Here is a 14,516-nt window from a genome sequence, read left to right as displayed (position 1 = left end):
TTCTCATTCCAATCTAATTGAATTTCTCCCGACTCCCTGAGAGGTGTAATGTGTTTATAAAGATGCTCTTCCTCATTCTGAGCCTCACGCCAGCGGTCATCACCTGCCTCCCGCCGCTTCTTAGGCAGACAGGAGGTGCCGGCCTGGCGGCCTCTTTAAGAGATGGAAGGGTCCTCTCCTGGGTGCCCTTGTGTCTGCACAGTGGAAGCTGGCTAGAGAATGCTCAATCTGTGACTAATGAATCTCTCCTCCATATGGCACCGACGGGAGGCAGTGGTTGCCAGCATCTTCTGTTTTCTAGCTCCTCCATTCAGGTATCTGCTCTCTAGGTTCCTCCTTGTCATCCTCGACACCCTCAGCCACCTGCACCTCTACCTCCCTCTTCCCATGTAGTGCTTCCTATGGAGACAGTGATCCACCTTGTGCCATAGCACCTCCTGACTCTGCAAAGACAACACTCGCCAGCCAGGACCTTCATAGCCTCTCCCAGGCCTGGCTGTTTCCTAAAAGGAGAGGAGAAGAGAGAGGATGAAGTGGAGATGGGGTGGAGAAGGGATAGGGGGAGAGAGAGAGAGAGAGAGAGAGAGAGAAGGCAGAGAGGACAAGCAGAGCCATTCTCAAGGACAGCTTGAGAGCCTCCCTCCCCGCAAGCAAAGCAGCGAGCCTGCACCAGCAGGTCCCACTCGGGAGAATCATGTGAGAGGCTCTGTATCAGAGGCGTCAGCTGCAGCACACACACCTGATAGCCACATCTTAAATGAGGATCTCCGGAGAGGCATGGTCCTCCTCCAAAGGGACTGCTCGCTCTACAAATTCTCCTGCAACGGAATCAGGAAGAAGAGCCAACGTCCTCCCCGTGGCCCCGCGCCTTCAGAAGTGGAACAAAAGTGCAAGCCTTCAGAGCTGTCACTTATCTCCAATGGCAATCAGCTGAAATGCCAGCCCCTTTATCAAGCCACCACCGGCCGTGCATCTACCCGCTGTTGTACCAACACGGAACCGAGTGTGCAGAGAACACTTGTAATTGCTTGTCTGGCTAAAGGACTTCAGAGAGGCGAGAGCAACAGTGAAACCCAGAGAGAGAGAGAGAGAGCCTATCCCCAGGTGCCTGGAGCAGAAGGGAGCTCTCTTGGGCTGGAAGCGTGCACATCAGATGAGAACTGAGTGCTCCAGGAGGCCTGGTGGGAAAGGCCTTTCCTGGCACCATCAGGAAATGAGCCCAGAGGGCAGCTGGATGGCTGGGGGTATCAGGGAGGGTGGAAAGGTGTGTAAAGAACAGATGATGGGGCCTACATGGGTGGCATAGTGACTAATTTTCCTCTGTAATGCCAGCATCCCATATGAGTGCCAGCTCAAGTCCTGGCTGCTCCACTTCCCATCCTGCTCCTTGCTAAGACATCTAGCAAAGCAGCGGAAGATGGCCAAAGTGCTTGGATCCCTGCACCCACATGGGAGACCCAAAAGAAGCCTCTGGCTTCTGATCAGCTCAGCTCTGGTGGTTGTAACTCTTTCAAGTAAAATTAATAAATCTTAAAGAAGAAGAACACTACTTGCTCCTCAATGGGGCCAGGCTAAGTTTTATGAGGGCAGAGGTCAGAGGTCACTGAAGGGACCCAGCTGTCATTGTCTTCCCAGATGCCTTACTATGTTGCTAAGAATGCCAACATGACTTGCCAATATTTTGACTGCACAGTGACCTTCCCAAAGCGATGCTAATATGAACTGGGGAATTTTCAGTCTGGAGTCGTCTGTGTGTGGATCCTGTTTGCAGGAAAAACGAACTGGAGACCTGTGATGGGAGGGTGGCGTGGAGTGTGTTTGGGCCACATTTGTGTGTATTTTATGAATCCCCCAAGACAACAAGTGCTGATTTAGGGATTTTAACGACTGGGCAGCCCGGGAGCTTTATCGTGTTAGATTATGCCCTACGTGGTTGAGGACAGCGTGGCAGGTGCTGAGCGCTCTCCAGAGTACGTGCAGAACAAGGTAAGATCTGTTCAATACATTGCAAGGGAACAAACAGCATGTGGGTCAGACCACGGCTGACTCTGCCACAGCTCTCTCTATGATCGGGTTGGGGAGCACAGCTGGAGCGGCGGTCCCTTCCTGGTTAGGGATGGGCTGCCACGTGGTTGGGGTGGGATAACTAGCACAACAGTCAGGAGCTGCTGCCAAGCAATACCCCAAACTACAGCTGGAGACATTGCTGTAGAACCCCTACACTGGGTCTGCTTATCCGACACACAGAAGGATAATCCCTGACATTGGGGTGGTGGAAGGAAGTAGGTCCTCACTGCGAAGTGCAGAGCGAGGAACCAGGCAGCTAGTGTTTAATTCCTGGGATCCTGAAGGAACTTGGGGTGATATTCTTATAGACGGAAACTGGGGCTAAGAGGTACATGATCAACCTGTTGTCAAGTACCTGGTTGACTGACAGTTTGTGACCCTCCTTTTGACTGGGTAGGGATGCCATGCTGTTTAAGGAATTCTTGAAGACCAGATGGGTGCCTGTTGGTGTGTGTAGTGGGGGTTACATTATATCCTGCCTGGACCTGGAATTCTCCACATTGAGATTCTACGTACGAAGCAAATGACTCCTTGAGTCCAGGGCTGAGAGCCTTGTGAGGCCAGCTGGATGGCGCCTTTAAATCAGTCAGTTCCTTTGCATAAAGGACACCCTGGACTAACGGCGACAGCAAGAGGGCAGGCTCCTGTTTTCACATTCTCGGTGTTCAACTTCAGAGCTGCCCTTTGCAATATGGGCTGCATTCCAAGGAGCATGCTGTACCTGCATTATATCCTCTACCAGGATGAATTTTCTATGGTCTGAGGCAATTGGCAACTGTCTCCAGCTCTGGGCTTGAGTCTCTGAGAAGTCGTGTGTTGTGCTGTGCCACTCCACGCCCCTCCGCTGGGTACTGAAGGGCTCTCCTCAGGAGGCAGAAGTGTCATGCAAGAGCAGCCACGCTGTCTACCTCAGTTGTATGATTGCCCTTCATTAGAAGGAGGTGGGAGACCTTGGGGCGGTACTTTGAGTCCCTGGATCATTTCAACTTCCGTCTGTAAAACAGAGATTACAGTGTTTGCTTCTCCAAGCCTACAGGGCTTCCTCTAAGGAATGAACTGTGCCATGCACAGCATACTGTTTTCCAATTTCCAGGTTTCTGGGTTGTGCATGGAGGTACAGACATAATCATCTGGCTTGGGAGACTGCAACTAATGTCAGTGGCCTGTGTTGTGATGGAGCAACCTGTGACTCAAGCATCTGGTTCAAGTCCTGGCGGCTCCACTTCCCATCCAGCTGCCTGCTTGCTGACTGGGAAAGCAGTGGAGATGGCCCAAAGGCCTTGGGACCCTGCGCCCACGTGGGAGACCCGGAAGTGGTTCCTGGCTTAGATCAGCTCAGCTCCGGATATTGTCGCTCTTTGGGGAGTACGAACCAGTAGATGGGCGATCTTCCTATCTCTCCTTCTCTGTAAATCTGCCTTTCCAATAAAAAACAAAAATGAATCTTTAAAAAAGATCCCCCTCTAGTTCTGTCCTTCTGCTTTACAAATAAAATGAATACATCTGGAAAGATGCACTGCACAGAATCAAGTCAAACCAGTGAGAGAGAGTGGAGGTGGCAGCCACGATCCCTGTGTCTGGGTCGCCTCTGGTCACAGTTTGCCCTGAGGATGGGCTTTCAGGAAAAGGTTTGGCAGTCCATAAAGTTACGCAATGATTTTCAGGACAGGAAAACATACCCTGGATGTCACAGGTTTGTTTGATTTTCACTCCAGGGAGCATGGCTCAGTAAACACTCTCACGTGGAGGCGGCACCCTTCATTAAGCTGGCAAATCTTAACCTAACCTTCACAGTGAAAGTGTAAGCCGCCTCTTGATTAAATAATGATTATTTTCTTGCTGCGGCTCTCGGCGGGGACTCTGCCTCTGGTGTAATATATTATGCAAATGTTACAGCACGCCTGCTTCTCTTTGGTACAGGAGTGTGCCTCCAATGGCGCATGGGCTGGGAATCGAAGCCTGGGTTCTCATCTTCCTTCTTCCTCTGACATAACCTTGGGAAAGTCACTCTGTCTCCCAGAGCCTCAAAAAAAAAATCTTCCTCTGGCACAGAAAGGCTGGAGATCAATGGCTCATGCTCAGCCAGCTCCCCGCCCCCAACCACGGAGTCCACGCTTTCAACAGTGCTTGCTAATCTGCATGTATTACATGATAATTAATTCGTTTCCCTGAGTCTTAAAAATCAAAGGCTTTTCTAACTGGTAGCCAGAGATTCTGATCAGACTTATATAATCAAGAATTAAGACACGGAGCTGAGACAATTTCAACCAAAATCGAAGCTGTGTGGCACTTGAGGGTTTTTTTTTTATTATTGTCTCATCACAGATGATAGAATACATTAAGCTTGTTGAAGTATTTACCACAACTCAGCGGCTCCCATCACTAAGTGTGTCCAACCCTACAGGTGCATAGATGGACCAGGTAGCTGGCTATAAGGAGCCCAGCTGAAGGTTCGGCTCACCCTCTCCAAGCTCTCGCATAGTGCTAGTTGCATCTGGTTATCTAAAATGCAGCCATCCTTGGGGCATTTCCTGGGTGGAAGCTGGATAGATGTCATTGCTTTCAGGAAGGAGAGGCAGAGAAATAGTGGACAATTCTAAGGGCTGGAAGAAGGCGATACAAGCTTTGGAGAGAAAGCAAAAAGTGAGCAGAGGGAGGGAATGTTGCAACTGATGGGGTCAGGGTAAGATCTGAGAGGGAGATTGAGCAAAGACACGAAGGAGAGAGAAAACAAGCCAGGGGTTGCAGTCCGTGCAAAGACTCTGGGGTGGAAACAGGCCTGTTCCGTGACCGGTGGGATGGCCGGAGTCAGGGGACTGCAGAGCGGCACTGGAGGACTTTGGAGAGAGGTCGGAGACTGATTACCTTGTATAAATTTCCCTTGACCTCCAGGGAAGGAGATCACTTCCATAAAATAACGCGCGGGAAGCTCTCGCTGAGCGAAAGGGAATCCTGAGCGAGAAGGACATGCTGGGTGGTGTCTTCCCTTGCAAATCCAGGAGGGAAACTCCACCCCAGTGGGTGTCATCAGGTGCCCTGCTTCCTAAATGCACTTGGTTTGTTTCGATTAGAGGGGCTTTTCTGAGTGCACTAAACTCTTTTTTTTTTTTTTGAGATTTATTGATTTTTATTGGAAAGCCAGAGTTGCAGAGGACTCTCTCTCTCACACACACACACACACACACTGTTCCATTTGCTCACTCATCCCCCCAAATGACCACAATGGCTGAAGTTAGGCCAGTGTGAAGCCAGGAGCCAGAAGCTTCTTTCAGGTCTCCCTGATGAGCGCAGGGGCTCAAGGACCTGAGCCATCCTCTGCTGCTTTCCCCGGGCCATAAGCAGAGAGCTGGAATGAAAGTGGAATAGCTGGGACTCAAACCAGCACTCATGTGGGATGCCATTGCTGCAGGCTGAAAATTAACTTGCTACACCACAATTCCAAGTCCACAGATCTTAAGTGGACATGGGAATAAAAATGACCCTGAAAGGCTTCTGGTGATGAAGCAAGGTTTGGGAAAGTTGAACCCCTTGTTTATAAAGGAAAGAAACAAATGACACTTGAAGTTTTTCCCAATTACAGAGGGAAAAACCTATGGGTTCAAACTCAAGGATCATACAGCTGCCAAAAGGTGTTTTTGGAACATGCCAGGTAGCAATTCCCAAAAGATGAGTTCGGGTTTCATTTTTGTAGAAATGGTTCTACAGAGCATGAGACGTCAGGACAACTGGGCAGTGAGAGCTGGATGCACTGGAGGGTGCGCACACAGCTCCGAGAAATGTGGAAGTTAATCAGGTTCATTTCTTCCCTTTTCAGAATCTGTAAGGCATTAATGCTAATGGAATTGACTAAATATTTGAGACTGTGGACTCTACTTCATCCCTCTGCTTAATATCCCACTTTGACAAATTCCCAGTCTGTCCAAAGAACATTCTCCAACCCACAATGTAGTAATGATCGTTAAAAATGGGAACATTCTTCTCTCCAGGATGAATGGGTTACACTTCTCGCCTGGAGGTAAGTGAATGGATGAGCTAGTATCACTCTTAGTTACCGGTTTTGTGGTTCTGTTCTTCCAAGATTGATTTCAACAAAGTTGGGAGCTGCAGCGAGAGGCCAAACCCATAGATTCCGTTTGTGCTTCCCCAAAGTACAGAGTTTCTGGCCAATGACTTCCGTGTTGGAGCACCAATCATATTCTAGGATGCTCTCCTCATTCAGCTCACTGCTAACGCACTAGGAAGGGCAGTGGAAAACGGCCCAAGGACTTGGTTCCCTGCCACCGTGTGAGAAATCTGGAAGGAGTTCTCAACTCTGGGCCAGAGCCTGGCCTAACCTTGGCTGTTGGAGCCATTTGAGGAGTGAGCCAACAGATGGAAGGTCACTGTCTCTCTCTCTTTTCAAGTAGATGAACGTAAGTACACATTACAAAAAGCTTGCAGACATAACAAAAATGGGGGTGAACATTTGGCCTACCGACACCCCCATACCATATCAGTGTCCCTAGAGGTTAGAAGTGCTTACACATCCAAATCCAGCTTCCTGCTAATGTGCACCCGGGGAGGCAAGCTGGGAGTGATGTTTCTGGTCACCCGAGTAGCAATCTCCCAGGAGTGAATCAGCACATGGGGTCTTTCTTTCTCTCTCTCCCACTTACAAACAAACAAACAAACAAGTAAGTAACATACTTTCCCTGTGCTGAAGCTTTCCAATTTTAAATGCTTTCAAAGAATATGATGGTACATTAAAAGATAACTTCAGAAGACAAGGAGAGATGTGAAGTCGTGTGTCCGTGTGTAGGGGTCTCAGCCTGAGTTAATGACTGGGTCAGGTCAGACAGGGGTCCCACCGACGGTTATCCAAGAAGTGACACGGTCAAGATGGACCAAGAGGTATCAGGCCCTCCTTACGTGCTGAGGGAATAGGTTGTGTGCGTTTCGTACCCTCTGGTCACTCCCTGTCTATGATGTCTGGCTGTCCTGAAAGAGGCCCCACTGAGAGTTAACCCAGTGGGGCAGCCCACTCTGCTCCCTTCCCAAGCCTTCGCAGACAGGTTTTCACGTTGAACTGTCCACAGTTCAGAGGTTCACTGGAGACTGTTAGTTCAGCAATTCCACATAAATTCAATTCTCACTTTTTTTTTTTATTTTGTTTTAAATGCTTCGTCCTACTTCAACCTGAGGGAAGTGTGAATGCACGCGCACACACACACACACAGTTCAAATGTTTTAAGTAGCAGAAAATATTGCTGGAGAGCCCTCCGGCATGTAAATTTGGGTCATGAGACTAACGCATTTTTATTTAGATTTCAGAATAAAGTTTCCCACACAGTGTTTTGCAAACTGTTTGAAATTCTTATGTATTAATCAGCGATTTGTGCAGTGGTAGCTTAACACTATTTTTTTTCTTTCATTTAAAAAAATGTATGTTTGAGGGCTAAAATTGTGGTATAATGGGTGAGGCTACCACCTTGACAGTGGTGTCGCATTTGGGTGCCAGCTCGAGTCCTGGCTTGCTCCACTTCTGATCTGGCTCTTTGCTAACATGCCTGGGAAAAGCAACAGAAGACAGCCCAAGTGTCTGAGCCCTGGCCACTCATGTGGAGGAGCCTGATGAAGCCCCTGGCTCCTGCTCTGGGCCTGGCCCATGTGGCCACTGAGAGAGTGAACCAGCAAGTGGAAGACCTTTCTCTCTCTCTCTTTCAAAATAAATAAGTCTTTTTTTATTTTGGGCCCGGCGCGGTGGCGCAAGTGGTTAAGGTCCTCGCCTTGCTTGCCCGGGATCCCATATGGGCTCCGGTTCTATCCCAGCAGCCCCGCTTCCTTTCCAGCTCCCTGCCTGTGGCCCAGGAAAGCAGTCGAGGACGGCCCAAAGCTTTGGGACCCTGCACTTTCGTGGGAGACCCCGAAGAGGCTCCTGGCTTCGGATCGGCATAGCATCGGCCGTTGCGCTCACTTGGGGAGTGAATCATCGGACAGAAGATCTTCTTCTCTGTCTCTCCTCTCTGTATATCTGCCTTTCCAATAAAAAATAATAAAAATAAATCTTTAAAAAAATAAAATAAAATATTAATTTCATTTATTTTTATGTATGCATTTAATGTTCTTTTAGCTTATTTTCAGAAGCATAAGTAGAGATCTCCCATGCGCCATTTCACTCCACAGCTGGAACAGGGCCAGGCCCAAACCAGAAACCCAGAATTCAATCGAAGTTTCCCACCTAAGTGGGTCAGGATTTAAGTGTTTGAATCATCACCGGTTGCTGCCAGAGCAGATTCTGAAACAGGAAGAAATTGGATCCTATTGTCCTTCATTCCTCCAAGCTGCCTGCATTGTGCTGGTCCCGAGAGGAGCCGGGAGGTGTGGAATGCACGTGTGTGTATGTACCCACAGGCACATGTGCATTGGGGCTGGCGGGGTGGGTAGGACACGTACTGAAGGCTCCCTCACTTCTTGACCTCTTGTTTGTCCCTGCTGATGGGAACAGCTTCCCTTTAGAGAGGTCAGCATGGTAAGGGGCTAAGGGACATCTCTATTAGCCACTGGGGAGAAACTGAATCCTGTCAATAGCCACACAGGTAAGCTTGGAAATGGACCATTCCCCAGCTCTGCCTTGAGATGACTGCAACCCCTGGCCATGTGAGTCTCCCATGTCCTGGAGCCAGAGAAATGACCAAAGTGGATCTGGATTCCCAACTGTAAAGACTGGGGTGTCAGTGATGTTTTCTTCTTCAAGCTAAGCTGTAGGGTCATTATTGATACAGGAACAAATAATCAATACCCTAGGCTTTCAACCTCACTTTCTAGCCTCTTCAACCTGCGTACCCAATATTCTCATGACATTGAAACTCCAACACGTCCCACCCTTATCCTTTCTCCCAGACCTCTGTAGCTAGCATTGTCTCATTATTCTGCTCTTGGCACTCTTTCTTTGTTTCCCTGCCTGGTTAAACACGCACTCCTTGATCAAGACCCATCTGTGAGTGCACAGCTGTTCCGATGGCATTCCTGGTTTGCAACAAAGCCTCTCCTGTGTGCTCTGAAGGGCTGTCTGTGGGTACACTGGGCTGAGAGCACTTTGTTACAGGTGATGGATGATCCTGTCCCTGTGTCTTCCTGTTCCTTCACTTCAGTCACACCCCAGGGCATGCAGGACGCGCACACACACACACACACACACACACACACACACACACCAGAATTCCTGGAAGTCTATCCCCATCTTCTGTCCCCATCACCTCCCTAAGGTGTTTTGCATTAAACAAAAACATGTAGATATTGACACTGGATGATTGATCCTCTTGAACCAGTTTCTTCACATGTGAAATCATCATAATAGTAAGATAACAATGACACACCCTTGTAATAAAATAATATGCAAATGATCATCGGAATGGGATAACAATACTACTAATTCAATATTATTATGAGCCAGACTCTACACCAAATGCTTTGCATATGCTATGGCTCCATCTTGGACTTGCCAACAGGATAATTGAATTATGAGTGCTTCATATAGGCTTGGAGAGGTTACATAGCTTGTCTAAGATCTCAGTGCTGGTGGTGGGGTCAGAATCCCAGGTATTCTTGGTTGCATAGTTGGCTCTCTTTTCCACTACAATTTTTTAAAGAATGGCATATTTATTTGAAAGGCAAAGTTACAAGAAGAGAAGGAGAGACAAAGAGAGTAAGCATGTTCTTCTGCTGCCGGTTCACTCCCCAAAGGACTGTCAAGGTCTTGCTGAAGCCAGAAACCAGGAACACCATCTGGTCTCCACATCTTGGGTGTCAGGGGTACGAAGACGTCGGTCAACCTTCACTGCTTCACAGATGCATTTGCTCCGACTTAGATGGCAAGTGGAGCAGTGAGCATATGACCTGTGTCCAAGCAGCAGCTCGACACCCTGCATTGTAACATTGGCTCCCATTACAAAATTTAAATAAAGAATCTCCAACAATCACATACTAGGGCTAGCAACAAGGATCGCTCTGAATGGGAGTGGCTGGTTCCAACAGATAGTGTGCAACACTCCTTAAAGTACAGGTGGGTAGAAGCACAAAGGTGTGTGTTGGCTCAACTGGGTAATCTTCCACCTCCAAGCACAAGCATCCTACATGGGTTCCAGTTCACGTCCTGGCTGCTTCACTTCCCATCCAGCTCCCTGCTGTGGCCTATGAAAGCAGTGGAGGACGGCCCAAAACCTTGAGACCCTGCACCCGTGTGGGAAATCCAGAGGAGGTTTTTGGCTCCTGACTTCAGTTCTGCTCAGCTGCAGCCATTGCTGGAGTAAACCAGCAGATGGAAAATCTTTCTCTCTGACTCTGCTTCACTCTGTAAATCTTCCTTTCCAATAAAAATAAATAAATCTGAAAGAAAGAAAGGAAGGAAGGAAGGAAGGAAGAAAGAAAGAAAGAAAGAAAGAAAGAAAGAAAGAAAGAAAGAAAGAAAGAAAGAAAGAAAGAAAGAAAGAAAGAAAGAAAGAAAGAGAGAAAGAGAGAAACAGGTGAGGGAGGATGAGCAGTAGCCATGCAGTAGAAAGGCTGTGTCGTCGGTAAATGCACAGGAGGACCCCCATCTCTATTAGTAATTCACTCTCTCCTCCCAAGGCTTGGAGTTGAACAGTGGACCCAATTAGTGGCCTCAGACAAGGATCTGTGAAGGTTGGGGTCCTGCAAGGAAGGACTTGCCTTTGTCCTTGGGAATTCTGATGAGCTTTCAAAATTCCGCAAACACCAATGTCGAGTTAACCTGAGTGAGTTTTGCCTAATGCAGTGGGAAACAGGCAGCTTTCCTTCCATGCGTGGAACCAAGGTAACGATATTACCCTCAGGTCAGTGTTGGGGTCAGCGGGGAGAGAATCCCGGGATTCCGTGGACTTTCCAGTTTGGAACAAATCTTCATCCCTTACACTCTCCCACTTGACTCTTCAAGGTGGAGAGAGTCAACGGGCTGATGAGGAAGCAGTTCAGCAAGCTGCAAACTTTGCATTGTGATGTCAGGCCCAGATCAGCCAATCGGAGCCCCTCAACCCAGACCATCCACGGAAAAGCCCAAAGAAGAAGGAGGGCTTCTCTCCAGGCAGCCTGATATATTTCCACCCCTTCCCAACCTCCTCCCCCGTAATATCTCACATTACTAAACAGGACTGAGGAAATAGCTTTCAGTTTCAAGTCTGTTTTCCTTTGCCAAACTAAAACCACCTTCTCTTATCTCTCTCCGCCCCCCTCCTCTGCCTGAGGTTGTGGTGGGTGGAGGGAAGCTGAGAATTAGCATATCAAACACACCAACAAGCTTAGTGGGAATGAGCTGGAGTCCAGCTCTGACATCTCAGCTGTGCTCAGTTGAGGTTAATGGGACGCAAACCCTTTCTGGTTTAAACAAAGATGGGGAACTGAGTAAATTCTGTACCATCTTCTGGTGCCCCCACCCCTGAGCTTAGAAACTTCTCTCTCCCCACATAGCGAAAATAAAAACAGCATTAAGAAGGAACCAAGCAAAGGCAGAAAATGAGGGGCGGGGGGAGAAGGAAAGATGGCAAACATGTTAGCAGAATATATATGTATATTCTCTGATATATAACTTAATAAAAGTTTATGGACCCAGGATAAGAGAGCCACGACTAACAGATGCACTGGGACTGAAATATGGTCCAATTAAGTCTGTAACAGGGTAAACTTTACTTTGAACATTCTCCAAGTTGAACCGAAAGCTTCACAGAACGGATAAATCAGGCTACATAAAATAAAAGCGCTGATCAGGCAGGGCTCCCCAAAGGAGGGGCGGAGAAGGAAATGACCACAGTGGGGGCTTCTTGGATTGGACACCGCTGAGCTGTGCAGAAGGGACAGGCACGGTTGGCTATCCTGCCAGGTCTTCTTATTGGATGTGGCGGCAGTTTGTCCCACCACGGTAAATACACAACCGTTATTTAAGCCATTCCAATGAACACTCTCTCTGCGGCAGCCATTCATCCACAGGAGGGATGGCTAGGTCTGCCTGCTGTAATTAAGCCGCTGGTCTTTAGCCTCGGAATTATTTGTGGTTTATTGCCATGGCCAACCTCCTTACTGAGGGAGGGGCTTGCACCTGCCATACAGCAGGGCTTAGTTCAGCCTCACCTCCTCCTCCAGGAAGCCAGCCCTGCCTGTCCAGCTCTCAAAGGACAAGAAGCGTTTTGGCTTCTCTACAGAGAGTGATCCCTGTAGAAGGGCAGGTCTTGAGTAGGAGCCCTCCGACCAGGGTTTGAAGTCTCTGCACTGCCCCTGGGCATTCATGGGCCAAACTCTCCCTGCGATTCCAACTCCCTCACAGTGGTCAAACAGAACACTGGTTTCCTATTACTGTGAGCACGATGGGGTCCTGGAGTATCCGATGCCCACCTTCATGTTGAGACTGGCAGATAGAAGTGGGAGAATCTGAACAGAACCCCCATTGCCTTTCACCGAGGCCAAAAGCCCACAGTTCCAGATAGATTCCTGCTCGTCTTCCAGGCTTTTTCACTAGAGGCCCTGTTTGCAGGTAAGATTCCCTGCACTGGGCTGAACCGACTTTCCACAGTTAAGTACTTGGTCGAATTGGGCACAGGTTCTGGGGAGGCAAGGAGAATCTGCAAGGGAGGGAACAAGTGAGTGAAGAGAAGAAGCGTGGCGAGAGATTCCACTGGTGTACGACCTGTTGGAGGAATGGTCCTGAAAGGAGAGACGCTGGTAGCCAAAGCGTTGTCATAGCCTCTACTATGTGTCAAGTCACCAGACTGAATCCTACCACACCTCGTGAGATAAATTAATCTACCCTCTGCATGCCATATGCTAAACTCTAACGGCACCCTGGGGAGAACAGTTGCTTCTCCCACTGCTGCAATCCAGCATCTGCAACGGTCTTTATGCTCGACAAATATTTGTCAAATGAATAAGGACTCAGACGGTTCCATAGTACTGATAGCTGAAGCTGAGTTTCAGAACTCTAGAGCCAGGTGATGCTGCTGGCACATGACAGAGGTAGTATCCAAAGCATCTGCCCGAAAGAACCACACGAGGCTTTGGTTGGTGATTCTCCAAGTGCCCTTCCCAGAGCAAGGTGCCCAGGCCACAGTCATTCTCTTTGTAGTCCCGTGGGGGCCATGGTGAGCCTTGGAACCAGGCGTGAGGGTTCAGGGACATGCCCGTGCAAAGCAGAGATGTAACAAACTGGCTGCCGGATCGCAGTTCATTTGTCAAGCAAGGGGTTTCCCTCGCTCAGCGCCAGCCTCTCAGACAGGGCATGGAAAGCAGGGGAGACCAAGGCTGGGAATGGGAATCCAAAAGCCACAAAGTCCTTGACACATCTGAAGGAGATTTGTTGAACACAAAGACATCTGCCTCCTCCTCAGTAAAGAGAAAGTGTTCAGCACCATGGTGTATCAGCCCAAGCTCTCGCCAGCAGCACCGGCATCCCGTATGGGCACGGGTTCAAGTCCGATGTTCTACCTCTGATCCAGCTTCCCGCTTATTGTTTGGGAAAGCAGCAGAGATGGCCCAAGTACTTGGCTCCCTGCACACACACGGGAGGCCTGCAAGGAGGTTCTGGATCCTGGCTTCAGCCTGGCCCAGTCCTGCCTGGGGAACAAGCCAGGAGACAGAAGTACGTTTTCTGTCTTCCTCTCTATATGTAACTCTGCCTTTCTAATAAAAATAAATCTTCAAAGAGAGAAAGAAAAGCATACAAAAGAAAGGGTATTACTGCCTTCATGTGTCCTGTCTGTGGCCATCGATATAGCCATTGGCTCCTCCTCCCTCTCCACTTCTCCAAGAAAAGGAGCTTATTTTTAATTACCGGTTTACACTGGATTAATGACTCGCCACAATACATTAATGAGCAGGACATGGCCTGGGAGACCACACACTGGAAGACTTCCCGGGTCGGCTTTCTAGCTCCATTCTTCCCAGGCTGTGCCTGCAGTGGCCCCAGCACTCAGCAGAGTGAGCTGCGAGAATACCCAGGGTGTCTGGGGGTGGGACGTTGACAGTTGCTGGGATTTGGCTGCCTCCAAGTCTGCCAGAGAGATGCCAGCCATTTTTCTGTAGAGTCTAGCAGCCCACGGCTGTCTGAGGCATCATGGGACACGGTATCCCTGCTGTGTTGTGCGAGGCCTTGGCATTTGGTGCAGATCTGTAATCACCTCACATGTGGTCTTACAAGGTGCCAGCAGGTGTGACTGTGTATTGTCCTGAATCACACCTTGGCTTCCCCCAGCTTGAAGGCTGCAATGTCAGCTTTTGAGTTCATTTCTATCCCAACTTTGCCTCCTTCCCCAGAGAAGCCAGACCATCACTGGTTCATCAAAGGACTACAATGGCTGGCATTGGGCCAGACTGAAGCCAGGAGCCTGGAACTCCATCCAGGTTTTCTGTGTAGATGGCTGATAGGGTCCCAGCACTTGAACCATCCAAGTCCATTAAAGGGGAGCTGGATC

This window comes from Ochotona curzoniae, unplaced genomic scaffold, assembly GCF_017591425.1.
Source record: "Ochotona curzoniae isolate NIBS_2020 unplaced genomic scaffold, NIBS_Ocur_1.0 contig_21, whole genome shotgun sequence".
Lineage (NCBI taxonomy): Eukaryota > Metazoa > Chordata > Mammalia > Lagomorpha > Ochotonidae > Ochotona > Ochotona curzoniae.
This window is presented reverse-complemented; position numbering follows the sequence as displayed.